A 21302-nucleotide genomic window follows, 5' to 3' on the forward strand; every position below is an offset into this window, starting at 1 on the left:
AAGGAAGGAAGGAAGGAAGGAAGGAAGGGAAAGAAAAAGAAGGAAGGAAAGAAAGAAAGAAAGAAAGAAAGAGAGAGAGAGAGAAAGAAAGAGAGAGAGAGAGAGAGAAAGAAAGAAAATTATGCTCAAACCAAGCTTGGAGGTGCATGCTTGTAATCCCAGCATTCAGGAGGCACAGGCAGGTGGATCTCTGAGTTCAAAGACAGCCAGGACTACACAGAGAAACCTGTCTCCAAAAACCAGAAAAAACCAACCAAACAAAACCCCCGAAATGTATGCTCAATAGCTTCCCAACTTTATCCTTGGAGTTCTTTCCCTCCTCTGACTTCATTTTATTCTCAAGGCTGAAAACCTTTCATCCCATAGGGAAGGAAGGGTCCAACAGTTCTGCTTTCCCTTCTTCCAAATCCTAGGCCTTTGCCCGTCCGCTGCCGAGCCTGGCCCCTCCTTTTGTGACACTACAGGCTCCAGCCTCAGCATCACACCCACATCTGTATGCTTGGTCATTCCTGAGACCGGTGGCAAAACAAACAAACAAACAAACAAACCCCTGAATTAATAAACTATTCATCAGCTCTTAAAAATAAGAGTTTATTTTTAATTAAAAGTGGGGATGGAGATGAACATCAGAAGACCATTCTCAGGTCTCTCCTCCAGGCGGATTTCATGGATCAGACTGGAATCAGCTTGGCAGTTGGTCCCCTGTCCACCGAGTCATCTCACTGGGGCTTGCCCGGTGCCAGAGTGGGAGACAAGTTATCAACTTGTCTCACACCTTCTCAGTACAAAACACTGCTTTCTCAAGACACGACCTTCAAGCCTCTAACTCAAGCTAGTGGATTGCAATCTTGAGGATGGTCAGACTCACTCATCACAGCACAGATAGATAGATCTCTATCTCAGGGATTCTGATTCAAGTGCCAAGGGGTAGGACTGGGACTCGGCGATCTAATAATGTCCTCCCCCCACCCCCACCCCCACCCCCGAGAACCACTATGCTAGGCTTTTGTTCTTCAGTTTTAGAAACCCATAATCCACCATTCTCTTTTGTTCCCATTAACTCCACCACAGTCCCACTGTGGCTCTCTGAAACACTCATAATGTAATTCTATCAGATCCAACCTTTCATTCAAACCGTCCCACAGTCACAACCCTTGGACATCGTGGCTCCCAGGTTCACCCTTATTCAGGCACTAGGCATGTAGAAGGCATTGTCACTAAAGAGATTCCACAGAGGGAAGGACTGATGTAGGCTAAAGCAACCGAGACACTTTAAGATGGGGACCAGGTTGAGCCAGGAGGTGGTGATGCCCGCCTTTAATTCTAGCACTTGGGAGGCAGGGTCATCTACAGAGTGAATTCTAGGACAGCCAGGGCTGCACAGAGAAACCCTGACTAGGTTCCGGTTTATTCTCAGAGGTAAATGTATCTATTTAGAATGCAGAGGAATGAGCATTGCTGACACAGGAATCATGTGACCCCAGAAAAGAGGAGGATACACTGGGCCAGCAACTAGGCGGTAAATTATTCCATGGGAGGGGGTCTATCTGCTGCCAGAAGCTTTAGTACAACCAAGCAGCACTTAAGCCTGAGTACTACTGAGTACTACTGGGTGAGGCAGTGTGCAGCCATCCGGGGGGAATGGGTGTGTTTACTTAGGCCTGGGGTAGATGAATCTACTTCTTCTTTCTGTGGAAAAAATTGCTCACTCCTGCAGGGCGCGGCAAGAATTGACCCCAGGAGGAAGCTTTGCTCAATAGGAAGTGAGCTCCAGTGCTAAAACGGGGAAGTACTGCTTCTCTCCAGCTAGCCGATCTTGAGCTGAAAATGAGTGAGAATCAGACTCGGACGGCAGGGGGCCCCTGGAAACAACCCACGTGGCAGCCAGGAAGACCTCGCGAAATCGGGTGGAGCATCTGCGCTGTGGCATACTGGATTAGCTTCCTCTCTGTTCCTTCGATAAGGTGTCCTTACAAAAGCAATTAAGGGGATCGTTTATTCCAGCTCACAACCTCAGACTACACTACAGTCCACGGAGGTCCCGGTGGCAGAGGCTTCCAAGAGCTGGTCACATGATAACCAGAACAAGTGCATGCACGCCCCGCTTCTCAGCTCACTCCTTACTGTCTGGCGCTCAGCCCAGGGACCGTGCTGTCCACACTGGAAGGGGGTCTTCCCACCTCAATTAAGAAAATCCCTCGCAGACACGCTTGAGGGCCAACTTAATGTAGCCAGCTCTACCTTAAGACTGTCTTCCTAGGTGATTCTAGATTGAATCAAATTGACGGAATAAAACTAACCATCATGCCTAGCGGTGGTAGCACACGCCTCTAATCCCAGTACTCGGGAAGATGAGGCAGGCAGATCTCAATGAGTTCGAGGCCAGCCTAGTGTACAGAGTGAATCCCAGGGCAGTCAGGGATACACAGAGAAACCCTGTCTTGAAAACAAACATCACATATGACCTGGATACCCTAGCAAACGGGGGAAAAGCCAGAGGTGACCCGGAAAGAGCTTCAGAATGGGATCCAGGACTAACTGCGAAAAGCAGCTTGCCAGACTGACGACTGACAGCAGATTCTAAACCTTTCCCATCACCCTTACAAGTCCCAGGACGGCAGCCAGCTGCAGAGGGGCTGTGCCAGAGTAGGGCTTCACCATTTAAATGCGAAGACTTGGCTGCCGCCCTTTCATTTTACCTAAATCCCATCTCCAGACTCGGCTTTACTTGTGTCCCTCCCTTGTTTGTCTCCCTCTCCCATTCCCATATACAAGACCAATACTGGGCTTTAATAAGAAGAGAAGTGTCCTGTCAACGGGGTTGGAGTTGAAATGCCCTTCTCCTGAGCCTAATCCTTCAAGCTCCTTTCCACCTGACATGGTTGGCAGGACTTCCACAACCCAACTGCTTTCCCCCTTAATTAAACCCAATTAATCAATTTACAGCTTTGTTCAATCTTGAATTCTTTTCCTGTTCCTTCACTTGTCCATGCCCCCGTAGGCCTGCTCATATAAATTGCTGTTGGCTGGATTCCGTACCTCTCCCAAGGCTTGGACTTTCATCGAATTCCCTAATGACAGGAAGACGTGGATATGCTCCACAGATTAAAGTTATTAAAGAATCAAAAATAAAAAAGAAAGCGGCGGAACTGCAATTCCTGTGAGTAGGTGGACGGCTTCTGACACTTCCTGCTGGACACTGATGGACGGGAAGCACCGGGAAAGCAAGAAAATTAACCATTTATTTCGTGGTTTTCTTTTCACGGTTGCCACACATAATCTCCCCCGCAACCCTCTCGCGCGAGCACCTCCCGCCTTGTCAATGCAGTTCTGAATATGGCCACCAGGGGGCAGGAGTGTTCTGGTGACACTATGTCTTAACCGGCCAGGTTTGGGCTTTCCTTGAAATCCTTCAGAAGAATTTCTAGTACTGATAGAAATGACTCGGGTGTAGGAGACTTAGCATTTGGTGAACGTCAGAGGCAGGGCTCATCTGTGAAGGGTCTTTAGAGATCACTGGAATTTATAACTTATTTCTCTATTGTTTTCAAACCCCTCTTACTAAAGGCAAGAATACATTAAGAAATCATCAGACAGGGCTGGAGAGATGGCTCAGTGGTTAAGAGTAATGACTGCTCTTCTGAAGGTTCTGAGCTCAAATCCCAGCAACCACATAGTGGCTCACAACCATCTGTAATGAGACCTGATGCCCTCTTCTGGTGCGTCTGAAGACAGCTACAGTGTACTTAGATATAATAATAAATAAATCTTTAAAAAAAAAAAACTTAAAAGTATTATTTTTAAAAAAAGAAAGAAAACATCAGACGTTACTGCAGCTCTTTCTTTCCTGTTCATTTACTTTTTATTTGTGTGTGTGTGTGTGTGTGTGTGGTACTTCCAGAGGACATAAAATAACCTGGAATTGGAGTTACAGGTAGTTGTGAACTGACAGATATGGGCACGGGGAACTCAACCCAGTCCTCAGCAAGAGCAACAAGTGCTCTTAACCACTGAGCCATCTCTCTAGCTCTCCACTGTCCCCTCCAACGTTAGAGAAAGCCCTGTGTACCCCAAGTTGCCCTCAACCTCACTATGTAGCTGAAAATAACCTTCACCTTCCGATCCTCCTGTCGCCCTCTTCCCTTCGGGGATTCCGAGCGTGCAGCACCTGTAAGATAGTTTTTTTTTTTTTTTTTTTAAAGATTTATTTATTTATTATATGTAAGTACACTGTAGCTGTCTTCAGACACTCCAGAAGAGGGCGTCAGATCTTGTTACGGATGGTTGTGAGCCACCATGTGGTTGCTGGGATTTGAACTCGGGACCTTAGGAAGAGCAGTCGGGCGCTCTTACCCACTGAGCCATCTCACCAGCCTGTAAGATAGTTTGGTGCTGGGATGGAACCCAGGGCTTCACACACTCTAGGCAAGTACCCTACCGAGCGAGCCACATCCCAGCCAAGGTTTTATAATTTCCAGTACTACCTGCCTGTACTGAATATCAAGAGGGAGGCTTAGCCACGTCTACTAACCTTGCCATATGTCTCCCACTGAGTAATCATTTTCATGGTGGTGTTTGTGTTGTTACAACTTTCTTCTAAAACGCCACCAGAATCTGCCTGCTGTAAGTGGGTGTGTTCCTTCGATTAGCTCTCTACACTGAGCTAGCTAGATGCCCTAAACCAGTCAGTGTGCGCGCTCTAGGAGTGGTTAGCCAGGCAGGTCACCACATGCTTCAGAGAGCTCTGGGACCAGCAAGGTGGAGGTCAGAGATTTTTGACTGGGGAAGGTGGTAGTATCTAAGATGTGTGGCTTCTCTGGAAATACTGAAGACCATGCCCTGCCAAGCAGGGTCACATGCCTGTAATCCACAGGCTGTAGACTGAATGGCATTCAAGCCTGTTCTAAATGGTCCTGCAGTTCACTGCTGGCTCAGAAAGACTTTTGTCTTGGCCTTAATTAGGATTTGATAGAATGACAACCTCCTCCTCAGGGAAGAATAAGAGTGGGGGGGGGAGGGGGGAGGCGGTGCCTGGAAGGACAGACGCCTGAGGCTTCCTAAGTCCACAAAACATATCTTACAGTATGTTTTGTATGTATGGACATTATGTAGACCTTTGTTATGTATCTGACAGCAAACATTATACACATGTGACTGAACTTGGGATGTTTTCTTTTCTTGTGGCATCAGGGTGTTGGGTCAGTAGACCCTAACATAAGCAGCCAATTTGCTATAAGCTGTTTCACAACGCCTTGATCACACAAAACTCTTCCCAATAAATATATCTTCCAGGATAGAGAGGTCTGCGTGTTTTAGTAAGAGAACATATTTCTCTCCTTTCCCACTGTTCTGAAGGACCATTTTCTACAGCATGCTTTATAAACAGGGTGTGTTCAAGAACTGAATAGCCCTTTAGCAAATTTCCCTAAGCTAGATCGGAACACTTAGGTAATTCTTTTTTTCTTCTTCTTCTTCCTTTCTATTTTTTGTTTTGTTTTGTTTTTTGTTGTTTCATTTTTGACATAGGGTACATAAGGTGTCATTATATAGCCCTGGCTGGCTTGAAATTGCTACATAGAACAAGCTGTCCTTTGACTTCAGAGATCCACCTGCCTCTGCCTCCATGTGCTAGATTAAAGGTGTGCGCCACCATCCTGGGCCTTTTGTTGTTTCTGTCTTTTGAGGCAGGATTTCATTGTGTCGCCCTAGCTAACCTGGGACTTATTATGTAGACCAGGCTGGCCATGAACTCATAACACCCTTCCACTCTTGGCGTCCAAGTCCTGGGGCAGCAGGCATACGACTCACTTTTTGAAAAAAAAAAATTGTCTATCAAATATTTAAAGAATCAATGTCTCTTAAATGTAAGATAAAACTGTAAAGAAAGTGCATTTGTGCTCATCAGAAGTGCATTTGTGCACATCAGAAGAGGGTTGGGTTTAACCCTTTCTTTTTCTCTAGGGTGAGGTCCTTATGGCTTAAGAAAACAAAACACGGGGGGGAGGGTGCAAAGAAAGAAAGAAAGAAAGAAAGAAAGAAAGAAAGAAAGAAAGAAAGAAAGAAAGAAAGAAAGAAAGAAAGGAACGAAGGAAGGAACGAAGGAAGGAAGGAAGGAAGGAAGGAAGGAAGGAAGGAAGGAAGGAAGGAAAGAAAACACTCCCAAAAGATTTATTTTCATTATTTATTTGAGTGTGTGCATGTGTGTGTAGGCCAGAAGAGGGCAGAAGATCCCCCTGGTGCTGGACTCCAGGCTGTGGTGAGGTGCCCATGTGTGGGTGCTAGGAATCTGACTCGGGGCTCCCTGAATGAGCAGGATGCTACAGAGCTGTCCCTCTCGTGCCTGCTTTTCTCTTTTAATATTCTGTTCTTTTAAAATGAGTCATTAACTCCAGCCCTGTACTTAGGAAACTGAGGAAGCTGGGCGGGGGAGGGGAGTGGGAATCGATCAAACTTCACCTCAGGGGGCATCTGTCTATCTTACTGAAACTTGCCCCTCACATTTAAAAACGTACTTATATAATATAAACGCACACAGAGGCAAGCACAGAGGAGTGAAGTCTAGGTCTCAGGGTGAAGAGGCTGTGGTCTGGTATCAGGGTAAACTGCTATTGTTTAATTTCTTTATGATTCGGAGAGCTTGGACTCAAGTACCTGTGTGATGACTAAATCTGTGACAGTTTGGTGTTCTGTGTCACCCAGCTTTGGAACCGAAAATAAAAAGAGGCAACTGTGTTACATTACGAAGCAAACGCACAGATCACACAGGAACAGAAACTGATGCCTCTCTTGGGACCTCACTGATTAAGAAATCTCAAGGGACAGAAGAGGGACGACATTACTACAGACACCTTCCCTGCTATTGCCCACATATGACAGTATCTCAGCCAGCACAAGTCAGTTCTCAGCTCTCAAGGATGCTGAGGAGCCAAACAGTGCAGGGACCAGAGATACAGACAAGGAGAGAGGATTTATAAGTGACAACCAATAAGAAAAACAAATGAGGGCTGGTGAGATGGCTCAGTGGGTAAGAGCACCCGACTGCTCTTCCGAAGGTCCGAAGTTCAAATCCCAGCAACCACATGGTGGCTCACAACCATCCGTAACAAGATCTGACTCCCTCTTCTGGAGTGTCTGAAGACAGCTACAGTGTACTTACATATAATAAATAAATAAAGAAAAGAAAAGAAAAACAAACGAACAAAGCCCCAACCCCAAGCTGTGTGTATCCCCAGAGCTAAGCAGTACTTGGCACAGAGCTGGGATGGGAACTGTACATGTTTCCTGAGTGAGTGAGTGGCCATTTCCTCCTTGGCAAACACTGAAGGGCAAGGAATCAAGGGTATTTCTGTGTGTTCACACATAAAATAAGCTGAAATAAGGAATGCGCTCCTAAAGGTTGACGTGCCTCAGGTTCATGACGCTGAAATCACAGAAGACCCCGAGCTTCATGTAACTCTCGGGTTTGAGGATGTGCGGGTGGGCTGACGAAGCGATTTCTCTAAAACACCACTTGACCAATATCAAGAAATCCGTGGGCTGTTCTCTGGGGAGTGCCCTTTGTCATGCTCAGTAACTTCTAATCTTTCTGTAACCCTGTCCTCTCCACTTGGTGTCTGTTGATTTGGGAACTGGGGAAGGGGAATTCCACCCCATCTGGGAGGCACTTAAATGGGGGTTCCATTTAAAAAAAAAAAAAAAAGTCCGTTTTTCTACTCCTAGCCCCTTAGTCCTAGAATGATGACTCTGAGACTATTTATAATTAAATGCCTTTGCCATAAGCTTTGGCTTATTCACAGAGTAGCTCATAACTTATTGAACCCATTCAAACTATTCTGTCTTCCACATGGTTAGCTATCTCTCCTTCAGTCCCAACCTGCTTCTTCCTCAGTGTCTCCCTGCAGTGTCTCTCCATGAGACTTTTTATTCCCTCACTATTTCCCAGAATTCTCTCTTTTCCTTCCAGGATCCCACCTCCTGTTTCCTGTCTCAGCTCATTGGCTATCAGCTTTTTTTATTGACAGGTGTTGCTTATAAGAGATTCTCTCTACATTCCATCCTGGTGATTCTGTCACAGGTGGATCCTGGAACTATCATAGAAGGGTAGGGCTCAGACCCATCGGTCTCAAATGTACTGAACTTTCCAGCAGGATCCAGTCTCTTGTTGAGCTAGGTAAACCTCTTAAGAAGCTGGAGAAGCAAGATCATCGAGGTGTTCCTACACTCCGGGAAGCTCACAGTATGTACAAGAAGATAAAAACAGTGAGTATAGACAGTAAGACTAGCCAGGTGTGGTAGCCATAGCTGTAATCCCAGCATCCAGGCAAGCTGAGGCAGAAAGATTGCTGCCTGTCAAGGCTATAATTCCAGACTAGCCTGTGCTAAAGTGTGAGGTCCTGTCCTGGTTGGTTATTTGTCAACTTGACCTAAGCTAGAGTCATTTGAGGAGAAGGAACCTCAATTGAGAAAGTGCCCCCAGCAGATTTGTCTGTGGGCAAACCTGTGGTGCATTTTTTTTTTTTGATTGGTAATAGATGTGGTGAGGCCCACTGTGAGGTGCAGTACCTTCCTTGGGCTGGTGGTCCTGGGTGCTATAACAAGAAAGGCTGAAAGCTACACAAAGCAAGCCAATAAGCAGCACTTCTCCATGGCCTGAGCATCGGCTCCTGCCTCCAGGCTCCTACCCTGCCCTACTTCCCAAAGTTACACACTGTGCTCTGGAAGTAAGAGCTGGAATAAACCCTGTCCTCCCTATGTTGCCTTTGATCATGGTCTCTTATTACAATAATAGAAACCATCACTAAGACAGATCCTGTCTCAACAACAAAAGCCAAGGATGGAGAAATGGTTCAGCGGTTAAAGTGCTGGTCCAGCAAATCCGAGGGCCTGGGTTTGGATCTCCAGCATTTGCATCAAAGGCAGGCATAGTAGTGTATTCCCACGGAACTTGTGCTAAGGAGGTGGATGCAGGAGGATGGCTGGGTTCCATGTGAGACCTTGTCTCAAAAGAAACAAAAACAACCCCCCCCCAAAAAAAAAAAAAAAACAGTAAAGGATTACAGGTAAAAGCGGTTGCTACTCAAGCATGATGGCCTGAGTTGATACCCAGAACCCAGAGTGGAAGGAGAGAACTGAATTCTGAAAGTTATTCACCAGGTACAAACATGGCTGTTCTTATGTGCACACACACACACACTCAAATAATAACAACAGCAATAATAATAAAATCATTCTTTAAATATTAAGAAGAAAAGAAGTTGAAGAAGTTAGGAGACCACCTCTGGTCTCCAAGCACAACATACAGGAACACATGTACCTACAAAATAAAAACAAAGGTAGCCTGCTTACCCACACTGGAAAATGGAGCCTGCCTAAAAGCATTATCATCTTGTCATGAACTCACAAGAACACAACCAAGAACATCGATGTACAAGAACAGGGAGAGTAAGTGTGTCTCAGAGACAGGCTCTCTGGGTGGAGAAGCAGTATGAAGGATACCAAGCCAAGCACCTCAGGCATACAGACTGCTCGAGCCAGACTTTAGCTCATAAGGAGAAGCCAGAGACCAGGCTACTCTCTGAAAAGGATGTTTGGTTTGCTGGAATGATTTCATTTAATAACTGGAAAATTTCCACGGGGCATGGATGGATTCAAAAGATGCTTAACCTTTGTGTGCAAACATCCTGGCTTGTAGTTTATAGGCCGACCCACAGTGTCCCACGGCTGCTGGGTTTCCCTTACAGCTGGAGCTGTCTTCCTGCATAAACATTCAGGCCAGGCAGCTCTGTTTGGGCCTTTCCTCTCATTCTTCCTTTATTTTATGGGTGTGGGTGTCTTGCCTACATGTAGGCCTGTTTGCCATGTGAATTCCTGGTGCTCACTAACATGGAGAAGAGGGCTTTGGGTCCTCTGGAACTGGAGTTACAGTTTGGAGTTTCCCTGTGGGTGCTGGGAATTGGACAAGCGGCCAGTGCTCTTAACTGTTAAGCCATCTTTCCAATCTGTGGGACAATGGACCATGCCAGGAAACTTGGTAAGGTTGAGTGGGTCTGAGACCTTGGCACCCAGGTACCCATTTGAGAAGGTAGGGGTCTCCCTGATCCCCACTAGATTCCTGGCCTGGAACATGGGCCACGCTTCTCTCATAGGAAAGGATATCTGTGGTCACATAGCCCAGAACAGAGTTCTCCATGCTAATGAGGTATCTAAATGGGCCCCAAGGGTTAAACCAATTAGCTTCCCTCCCTGGACGTTCTTCCCTGCAAATGGCATTTAATCTCTGGTCTGCCCTGATGAGGTGGTATGCATCCATTTTCCATAATGAACAATCAGTAAATAGTTTGGAGCCAAGGACTGCCTCTTTCATCAAGGACAGCTGTGGGGAGCATGAGAAGGTCTTCACCTACCCAGCCGCACTCCCTGAGTCTCCCACAGAAGGCCTGTCTGCACTCCCAGACAACTCCCCACTAAGCTAAGGACCCAGCCCTCTACAGCAGCAGCTAAGGGTAAACACAGTCCAGCCTCTCTGAGTTCTGCCTGCCCAGCAGTGTTTCCCACACCCCAGCAGTGGGGGAGAACATGGATCCACACCTGTCTGGGAGCTTTGGACAGTTGGGCTGCAGTTGCTGACAGACCATGAGGATGGAGTAGGAGTAAGAGCTCACCAGCTCCTGTGAAGGACCGGTCTACAGAACAGGGAAATCTGACAAGGGCTAAGGCAGCAAAGCAGACAGGCACAGTGTGAAGATGGAGATGTCTAGCTTTCTGGCCCGTTCCTGTCAACCTTTAGACATCTGATGGGTAATATTAGATATCAGAGCCAGTCCTTCAACTGAAGGGACCCTTGGGTCACATCATGTTGGTTTGTTGTACACTGAGACCTAATGGATAGATATTACAGAGCATCTGACAGACTTTCATTAAAGTTGGTCCAGAAGTCAATAAAATATAGTTGGTATTTCTGGTTTAGAAAAATAAAAATAGAAAAAGAGGAGGACGAGGGGAAGAGGGGTGAAGAAGGGGGAGGAGGAAGAGGAGAGGGGGAGGGGAGGGGGAGGGGAGGAGGACATCTTTAGAAACAAAACTGCAGGGGCTGGTGGGAAGGCCAAGACCTGCTCATCCTGCCCTTCTACAGGATCAGAAGTGGGTTCTTAGTACCCAAGTCAGGAGACTCACAGCCGCCCATAACTCCAACTGCAGGAGATCCAAGGATTTATTCTGGCCTCTGTGGTCACTCACACCTACATGGCACTCAAACACAAACACACACACACGGTCAATCAATCAATACGCAAAAATTAAAATTTTAATCAAAAATATAAATCCCCTTAGCCAGGCACTCCTTTAATCCCAGCACCCTGGAGGCAGAGTCAGGTGGATCTCTGAATTGAAGGACAGCATGTTCTACAGAATAAGTTCAGGCCAGCCAGGGCTACACAGAGGAACCCTGTTTGGGGGTGGGGGGAATCCCTTAAAAAAGAGAGAGAGAGAGAGAGAGAGGTAAAACCTCAGTGTGCCTGGGTGAGGGGACAGGAAGGCAGAACTTTATGCTTCTGAAAAGTTAGAAATCTAGCCGGCTTTTTCTTCTCTAATCAAGCATTAACATCGAAGCCGGATTCTCATTTTGCTGTCTCTCTTCAGAGAAAAGATGCTCTACTCCCCAAACAGGAACTGGAGGAAGTTGGTACTACTTGAAATCTAGTTCAAGAAAGCCAGGGTTGGCCTGAAAGCAAGCGAGAAGCTTCTCGCATACCCAAAATGTTAGGAGCAGTGACCCCAGGGTGAAAGGTCTCCCATGGCGTTAAGAGGGGAGCAGGGGCCAGGCATGTGGCCCGCCAACATTTTAGCGGGGAGAAAGGTGGGTTGTGAAGAATAAAATCTAAGAGAAAAGCTAGACAGGGACAGGCTCTTCTGAAAGGGGCAGGATAGCAATGCCGTTGCTTGGTTCTCATGAACAAACAAACATCTAAATATCCTGTCATTAGTCAGCAGCACCTGTGGACCCGCGCCCAGAGGTCGGGATGCTGTCCTGCTAAATCCTACGAAACAGCTCGTGGACGCAGAGACGTTCCCTTCCAAGGTTGAGAAGCAGACTCTGATATTAAAATGATTCTGCCCAACTCTGCATGGCGTTGGAGGGGGAATGGAAAGGGGGAGGGGTAGCATCGAGGCCTCGCAGATTTCTTTTACAGTCTCGCCCTTGAGGTTTACCTTCATTCTTAAGTTTTTCAACTGTGCGGTCGTTTGGCTGCCTTTCAATGTGGAGAAATTATCATCTGGTTCCCGACTGACCAGTGGATCTGGCATAGGGACGGTGGCCTGTTCCTCTGAGTCACCTGGAAAAGAGCCAGCTCTGTGCTTCTGGAGCCTAGCATCCTGACCTGGCCAGCACTTTCCTCTTCCTCCTTCCCAGTGTTTCCTCTTCCTCCTTCCCCCCCACGTTTCTTCACTTACCATTGCATTTTGCAGCAGCACTGGTAAGAACAGGAAGAGCCAGGTTTCCTCTCCATCGCTTCCGCAGAAGGGATGTGCTTACCACATCGAAAACACCAGCCGGAAGGAGAAATGCACACACCCTCTAGAAAGCATGGCCCTCTCCGCCCACCCTACCCCCTCTTTAGCCACGTACCTCCTCTGTGTGCCCCCCCCATGCTGGCCCCACCCTACCAAGAGCCTCAGAACCATGGGTTTGGACCATGGTAACACTCAAGCCAACTTTAACCCCACTGAAAATTGGTTCGATGTTTATAATCCCAGCACTCACGTTAAGCTTGAGAGGATTGGGTGGGTGGGTCAGTGTATGGGTCAGGTGCTTGCCGGCAAACTTGACAACCAGAGTTCAATCCCTGGGGCCCACAACAAGAGGAGACCAACTCCATAAACTGTCCTCTGACTTTCACACACATTCCCTGGTGCACAAGCCACACACGCGCGCATGCACACACACAAACGTATTTTTAAATGGAGGAGGCCAATTCTGTTCGTGGTGTCACTGGCTGTAATCTCAGCACTTGGGAGTTAGGGAAAATCAGAGGTGAGTTTGACGCCAACCTGGGTTATGTGGGACCACCATCTCAAACAAACAGAGAGATAAAGAACTGGAGAGACACCAGGCTTGGTGGCGCACGCCTTTAATCCCAGCACTTGGGAGGCAGAGGCAGGAGGATTTCTGAGTTCGAGGCCAGCCTGGTCTACAGAGTGAGTTCCAGGACAGCCAGGGCTACACAGAGAAACCTTGTCTCGAAAAAAACAAAACAAAACAAAACAAAAACAAAACTGGAGAGACAGACTGGCTGTAACCTCCCTCCAGGCTGTCCCCACGTTGTGACGGTGTCTCTGGAGTCCCAGCTGCAGTAGGTGACAACTGCTACTCTGAGCCTCCTTACCTCTGCCCCATATGAACCTTCTCTTTACTTGGCATTTAATCAGTAAACGTGTGTTTTTCAGGGACCACTGTTTTGATATCCAGAGCCGACAGTTTGATAGACTTGATAAAGATGGTAGGGTGCTGAAATGGCTTACTGTAGCACACTGATAACATCGTGACCTTAATTCCATGTGATCTTCTGCAAATCTTATCTCAGCCCAGTGTTCCCCTCAGATGAAGTGAAATTATAGAAAACATTAGTACAGAAGAAGTGTGTGAGAAGTGTGTGAGCACTGTTGGAGGTGATGGGGGTTGAGATGACTAGTGGGGAGTTTTTTAAGTTGCTGTTAGTTTAATAGAGTCTCCTGTTTTGATTTCAGTCTCCCGAATTTCCCGCTGCCTTCCAACCTCACAGTCATTCCATGGAACAGCGAGATCTCTGTGTGGAAACCCCTCAGAGAGCGCCTTGGGACACGTGAGACCACCATGCTGCAGTGTCAGGTTGCTGTGAACAACAGTAGTGTCCTCATTAAAAAGAAAGTGCCTTTAAAAAATATTTTTTAGGTTTTTTGCTTTCTCCTTATCTGTAGATGAAGATTTTTGCTCCAGATACAGTCACTGTTGGCATTCCTTCTAGGCTCTGCCCAACAGTTTCCTGGCAACAGCCAGGTAGGCCTGGCTTGCTATAAAGGGGGCTGTTTGGCTCCTTCTCACTCTCTGCTCTCTCTCTCTCTCTCTCTCTCTCTCTCTCTCTCTCTCTCTCTCTCTCTCTCTCTGTCTTCTCTCTCTCTCTGTCTTCTCTCCCTGACCCCTTCCTCCTCTCTCCCCTCCCTCCTCTTTCTCCAAGCGTTCCATTCCTGGCCTGGCTCTCTTCCACCCTTCTCTTTCTGTCTCTGTTTCTGTCTCTCTTCTCACTTCCCCTTCCCATGCCTTACATAAACTCTATTCTATACTATACCAGTTGTATGGCTGGTCCCTCGAGGGAAGGGATACCTCGGTATGGGCCCACTAAGGCACACCTCCCTCCTCATCCTTCGCTTTTTAAAACTACAATATTTGGTGCTGAGACTCGGATTTAGAAACGTGCAGGTTCTCATTTCCCAAGACTCAGGTTCACAAACTTGCACGTTCCTATCTCCCAACGCCACATAGACTTTCCAGACATTGGAAAGTCTAGACCTCCATCCAAACCCTGGAGAAGTGGTGAGCTTCCCTGCCACTGGTCAGTGTAAATGGTCCCTGGTCCCACGAGAGGGCTGTTGAACTCGAAGCCACCCTCTGATGTCCTTGACGATGGAGTCATTCACAGTCATGACCCTTCCATCTAGGAAATCTTCCCCTGGGTGCGATTTTTCTCTCTCCCTGAGGCAGTTTCTTTCTTACTGCTGGGAAACCCTCGGCCTAGGTAAACCATTCTCTTGGTTGTCGTAGCTCCTTCTCTGGCCCCCATTTCATCATATGACGCCCTGATGATCTGGCTTGGCTGCCAACATTCTTAGCTCTCACATGAATCCTCAGAAGGCTGGTAGAGATAATTGACAGCTTCTACTCTCAGTCCAAAGGCAATGTCTTCACTGTCCAAACTCCCTATGGGATGTCTCCCACTCTTAAAGGCTTCTGAATTCACAGGCTAAATTTGGCCCCAATACCCACTAAACAATACCACTAAAATGTCTGCTTAATGGCACTTTAAAAAGAAAACTTGTACAACTCTCAGTAGCAATCCAAAAGACGGAAAGATTTCTATGTAGGCTTTTCCCCAACTATGTTCCCAACCACCTTATTCTTCCCTCTTGCTCCCAGACCCCTTCCCCTTTGACTTCTAGCCCCAGTCTCCAGATCTTGTTTAGGACTTAATTCACTCTGCAACGGCGCTTCTTCTGCACTCCTGTAGCCCCTGCCTACCTTCACCGCTGCCAGCTGCTCCAAAGAGCAGTCTTCCATTTCTATTTGCACAGCATGAAGCAGCTGACCCACTGTGCCCAAACCTCTCCATGCACAGGGACAGAGGTTGCTTTTGGTGACAGTGAGAGACCTCCTGTCTGCCAGACAAAACGTTTCAGTTTGTCTCTGCTGATCCGCCACCTTTGTTACAATCAGATAAGGGTTTCATATGCTATCACTTCAGCACCATTTTACCTAAGGGTGGCCATATGGCTGGCTGTAGATGCAGCACCATCTTTGTTATAGGCAGTCTTGGGACTATCTAACATCTTTGTTATGGGTAGTTTCCACCTCACTGTCTTCCCACTTGAGATTTCTATCCTGCCTTGATAAAGAATAATTTTAATATTAATTTAAAGATTTACAATGGTAAAAAGGCTAATGATCACTGCTTTAAGATATGTTTAACCAGGGGCTGGTGAGATGGCTCAGTGGGTAAGAGCAGTGACTGCCCTCCCGAAGGTCCTGAGTTCAAATCCCCAGTAACCACATAGTGGCTCATAACCTCTGTAATGAGACCTGATGCCCTCTTCTTGGGTGTCTGAAGACAGCTACAGTGTACTTAAATATAATAAATAAATCTTTTTTTTAAAGGGTTTGTTTCGCCTTGTTTTTGCTACTGTCATTAAGTTACATGTGCTCTCTATATTTGCTAGATACATTATAGAACAAATAATTAAACAAACAGAGATTGTCTAATTCAAATGTACTTAATAGATACTGGCTCTCAATCTTGTCAAAAATCTGCTAAATATAACATTAAATGTTTAAGCTTAAGATGACAGAGACTCCCAAATCCTAAACTTAAACCCCCAAGGTCTCCGAGAAGCTATAGGCACAGCAACAATAGTCTACCTGAACTGTGGTATGATAACCCCTGAGAAATACTGCTCCTTTGCCTTACCTACTGCCAGGGCATGGCCTAAACTGTGGACAAACAGGGGACCCCCGGAGAATTAAATGTCTCATATTACCTAAGACAAGGTGGGTCATTTCTCCCACATCTCTGCTCCACAGGAAAAAGCCTCTCATCTCCTGGGCCTGAGGAGCAGACCGACCACCTCTGCCCCAGCTGCGACGGAGGCTACAGGGACCTGGGAATTGTTTAGGAGGTGGACTATTGACCAACGTCTGTCATTTTAAATAATACATGACATCTAGATTATAATTTATTCTTCCTAGATTTCTGATTACATTGATGGCTAAGCTAACTACAGCTTGACAGCTAGAAAACAGACCTCGAGCTCCTTCCACCACCATATTAGCTCATTAGTCAATCTGCTAACTAGTTAAGACTACCATATCTCTTATCAAAAAGACACATCTGCTTTGCTCACAAGCTTCACGATAAAAGATACACAAGTTCAGATATGTTTCACGTATGTAATCTTCTGTTACTTCCTTAACGAAGCTGTTTCCAGTGACTAAATGCTTCATATTATTTCCTCCCCTTATTATGACGCTGTCCTAACATTAACCAACAAATGTCTTTCTTGTAAATTAGCCTAACTCTAATAAAACATTTCACTCTACAATCCAACTTTTATAATCACAAGTTCAAATTTCAAGCTTCCTTTGTCTTTTTTTTTTTGGGGGGGGGGGNTTTTTCGAGNCAGGGTTTCTNTGTGTAGCCCTGGCTGNCCTGGAACTCACTCTGTAGACCAGGCTGGCCTCGAACTCAGAAATCCGCCTGCCTCTGCCTCCCAAGTGCTGGGATTAAAGGCGTGCCACCACTGCCTGGCTTCCTTTGTCTTTTAACTATAACTTAAGAAGTTTCTCAACACAATGGAAACCTTCCTGACATAGGGGCTCAAGCTTCCTGATATGCAAAAGAGGCGGAGGACGAAGTGAAGCTCTTCTGATGTGGGCCAGAATGCTTTAAGGAAGGCGAAGAGATTGACGTGGTGACAGTGGAGAAGATCTCTGGACATCCAAAAGCCAGTCACCATCACGGTGCGAGCAGAGCAGACCCCCTGGACCCCTGCATGAAGCACTTCCACATCTCTCTCCACTAACAGCAACATAACTATGCTGCCCATTTTCCTCCAGAAAGTTGCTCTCAAGAGGAGGATCCTGAGCCAGGTCCCCAGGAAGAGGCTCCAGAGATAGAGGCTCCCAAGGAGAAAGAGGAGGAGGAGGAAGAGGAGGAGATTGTGAGTCCCCCACTTGTCGAAAGTGAGGCTCCCCAGTCCTGCCTGTTAGCACCAGGACACTCCAAGTCCTGGCCCAACCATGTGACACTAGACCTGTGTTGCCAGGACAACGACCCTCAATCCCACAACTCACCTGGCTCAGTCCCCACCCTCATTGGTGTGATGTCATTCTCTGTATAAATTAGGGGATCACCCCCTCCTCGCTCTCTTCTCCTCCTCTCTTCACCCCCACTCTCCTCTTCTTCTCTTCCCCCTTCCCCTTTTTCTCCTTCTCTTTCTCTCTCTTCTCTACTCTTCTACCCGCTTTGCTGCTCCCCATCCCTGCTTAATAAACCTCTCACGGGGAATCACCTTGGCATGGTCTCAAATCATATATATTAATATTGCTTAATAATGCTAATTCATAAAACTGCCACCCCAAACCTGTCAGTTCTGATACTGAGGACGTGACCAAGAGGAAGAACCATAACTTCTTGGAACGGAAAAGGAGGAATGACCTCCGCTCCCAGTTCCTAGTCCTGCGGGACCAGGTTCCCACCCTGGCCAGCTGCTCTAAGGCCCCCAAAGTCGTGATCCTCAGCAAGGCGTTAGAATACTTGCAGGCTTTGGTGGTGGCTGAAAAGAAAATGGCTACAGAGAAAAGACAGCTCAGGTGTCGGCAACAGCAACCGCAAAAGAGAATTGCCTACCTCAGTGGCTACTAACCGACCAAAACGCCTGACTTCTCTGTCTCACAGACACAAGCTTAGTTTTTTAACCACTCTCTCCCTTTTAGTAATTTGCACATTTTGGTTACAGCCGGGCAGTCTGGACAGTAGATCCCAGAATGCATTGCAGCCGGTGCGCACACAATAAGGGCTTGCATTCTTGGTAACCTCGAATCCCAATTCTCCCTCTTCCCCGACCGAATCATGGGAATGCTGTCCTTCTCTGGCACCTTTGGCTTCTCAGCAGGCAGCTACTGAGGAGATCTGGGGTCTGCTTAGCTCACTAGCTCCTGACGAAAGGCTGACAGATGCTATGCAACAGGTGGTGGACATGTCATCGGGGCTGCAGCCTACCTGAAATCTCACACTGTGCCGGAGCTTTAGGCTAGGAAAGGACGCTGCTCTCACTGCTGTCTCTGGGGATGAGCTGAGGACAGCTGGGCCAGGATACTGTCCCCCAGGCTCTGTTTTCCAGGAGGCAAGTGAGCTGTCCAGGGCGAAGACAAGCTCACAGATTTGATCTGCGCGGAGCATTACCTCACTGTCAGACACTTTACAGTAGCTGGGGAGTGTAAACCTTTAAGATAGATTTGGATGGTAGGCCACACCCTTCCCTCTACTCTCAATGCTATGACTTTGAGAAAGGGCTTGGCCTGTAGAGTCTTTGTCTCAGAGCTCTCTGGCCTTCTCAGAGAGGGACCTTTCTATCCTCACAAGGGACTTTTTTTGTTTCTTCCTGCCTTTGTTATGCAATGGCCACCACAGCACCCTTTCACACAGACCAGAAATATTTCCCCAGGACATAGGGAAATGGGTCACAGCCCAGGACCTGGGGAAGCCCTGGCATCCTGACTCATGACCGACGTTCCTTGCCCAGGTTTTCTGCAGGGCTATTTGAGGCCCAGCTTGGAACCTTTTCTCGACGCAGATAGTTACAAGGTGCCTCTGAAGGACAAGCCCTATCGCTTCCTCTTTCCCACCTGTCTCTCTGTCAGATCTTGACTCTTGTCTACATTCCGCTGGAACAGAATGAAGTGTCCTTCTCGAGCCACTTCGGTGAGTTTGCTGGCTCTGCAGCCACCATCCTGATTCTCTGCCAGCCTGAGTCACATCCTTTCCCCCTAGAATCTGGGCCTTACGGAGAGATTCGGAGAGATTCAGAGGGGCGCCGCTTGGATTCACCTGATGCCCCCAGAAGGTGCACTTACTTCCTGATGGGTTGGCAGGGTGCCTCTAGGAACGGCACTCAGGCAATAAGGAGAGTTTGCTCCAGCTGTGTTCTGCAACTCCCTGTGGAATCTAAGACCAGCCCTCAATCTAGGAAAGTCACCCAAGCAAGCAGCCGTCGTGTGAGCATCTTCAGGAGATCCTAAGCTTTGCCTGAAAGAAGGACCAGACTTTCCAGAACTCCACCCAGGAAAGCAGATCCGTTCCTGCTGGCCCCCGGGCTTGGAAGTAGGGGTACAGTGTGGGGGACAGACAGTAAGTAACAACAGGTGGCTCTCTAAAAACCAGCTACCACTCCCAAATTGGCTCCCGACCGTGATGGCCTCCAATTGCTTCCTGGCCTCAGGCCTAGAGGAAGCTTCGGAAGTGGCTGTTGTACCTGTTGGGGCAGGAATTCTAGGCACCAAGGAACTCCTGGAACTATCTTGGGAGGACAAGTGGTGAACAGGCTAAAGTCTCATCTGGATGGCTTGTGTTTTATAAGCTGCTGCAGGGTTATATACTGTGGGCAGCTTTTGTTTTTTTTTTTGTTTTTTTAATACTGTACTTTCGTATGCTTTTTGGCAAAGTGGTGTTAACTGTTTTTATATAAGAAAAACAAAGGCTCTCTGCTCCTCCCGGTTCCAGAGACAGCCACATCTTCTTGTGCAGTGCCAGCCTCATCCCGTAGACAAAATGGTGAAGGTCGGTGTGAACGGATTTGGCCATATTGGGCACCTGGTCACCAGGGCTGCCTTCTGCTCTGGCAAAGTGGAGATTGTTGCCATCAATGACCCCTTCATTGACCTCAACTACATGGTCTACATGTTCCAGTATGACTCCACCCATGGCAAATTCAATGGCACAGTCAAGGCCGAGAATGGGAAACTTGTCATCAACGGGAAGCCCATCACCATCTTCCAAGAGCGAGACCCCACTAACATCAAATGGGGTGATGCCGGTGCTGAGTATGTCGTGGAGTCTACTGGCGTCTTCACCACCATGGAGAAGGCCGGGGCCCACTTGAAGGGTGGAGCCAAAAGGGTCATCATCTCTGCCCCTTCTGCCGATGGCTCCATGTTTGTGATGGGTGTGAACCACGAGAAATATGACAACTCACTCAAGGTTGTCAGCAATGCATCCTGCACCACCAACTTTAGCCCCCTTGGCCAAGGTCATCTATGACAATTTTGGCATTGTGGAAGGGCTCATGACCACGGTCCATGCCATCACTGCCACTCAGAAAACTGTGGATGGCCCCTCTGGAAAGCCTTTGTGGTGCACATCAGGCAAACTCACGCTTTGCCACCATACCTTTCTCTCTTAAACCCAGATGAGTCACCGTGTGAAGGAAAACTCAACACGAACTTAGCTTTTTGTTTTTTGTTTTTTGTTTTTTGTTTTTTTTTTTAAATGGTAACTCAGTCTCTGGGCTCAATAACTAAAACCTAATCTTGTAAGTCTTATTAAAATCTGATTCCTCCAGTGGTAAATCCTTGTGGATCCGCCATGATACCAGGAAACTCTAGCAGCTACATCTTACCTTTATTCTGTCCCTGTTCCAAAGGACCTAAGTTTCTCCTTCTTCCTCTCTTCCTCCGTCTAACCCAGAAGTCCCTCTTACTCGCCCAGTGATTGGCTCCTTTATTCATTAGGGGATTGGTTCACAAGAAGTCACCTGAATACATGTGACTCACTCCTTGTCTTCAATCCCTTCCGGGAGAGCAGGCATCAAGATACAAACAGCACCAGGCCCATCCACAACACTGTTAGATGATCCTGGGCCAGAAGGCTGAAGACATGCTCCATCTTCCTGACTTACTGGGGCTGTGTAGGTAGGCAGCTGTCTCTACAATGTGTCTCAGTTCTGGAAGCTGTGTTAGGCTTCCTATATATTTTCAGTTAATGTTGGTCATTCTCAGATTTCTG

General features: G+C 47.3%; 1 pseudogene; it reads left to right on the top strand.

Moving 5' to 3' along the window:
• The first annotated feature begins 12679 nt into the window (after positions 1-12679).
• LOC110330042 lies at positions 12680-18164 on the top strand (annotated as a pseudogene).
• Positions 18165-21302: the final 3138 nt, after the last annotated feature.

Source organism: Mus pahari, chromosome 12 (genome assembly GCF_900095145.1).
Source record: "Mus pahari chromosome 12, PAHARI_EIJ_v1.1, whole genome shotgun sequence".
NCBI lineage: Eukaryota > Metazoa > Chordata > Mammalia > Rodentia > Muridae > Mus > Mus pahari.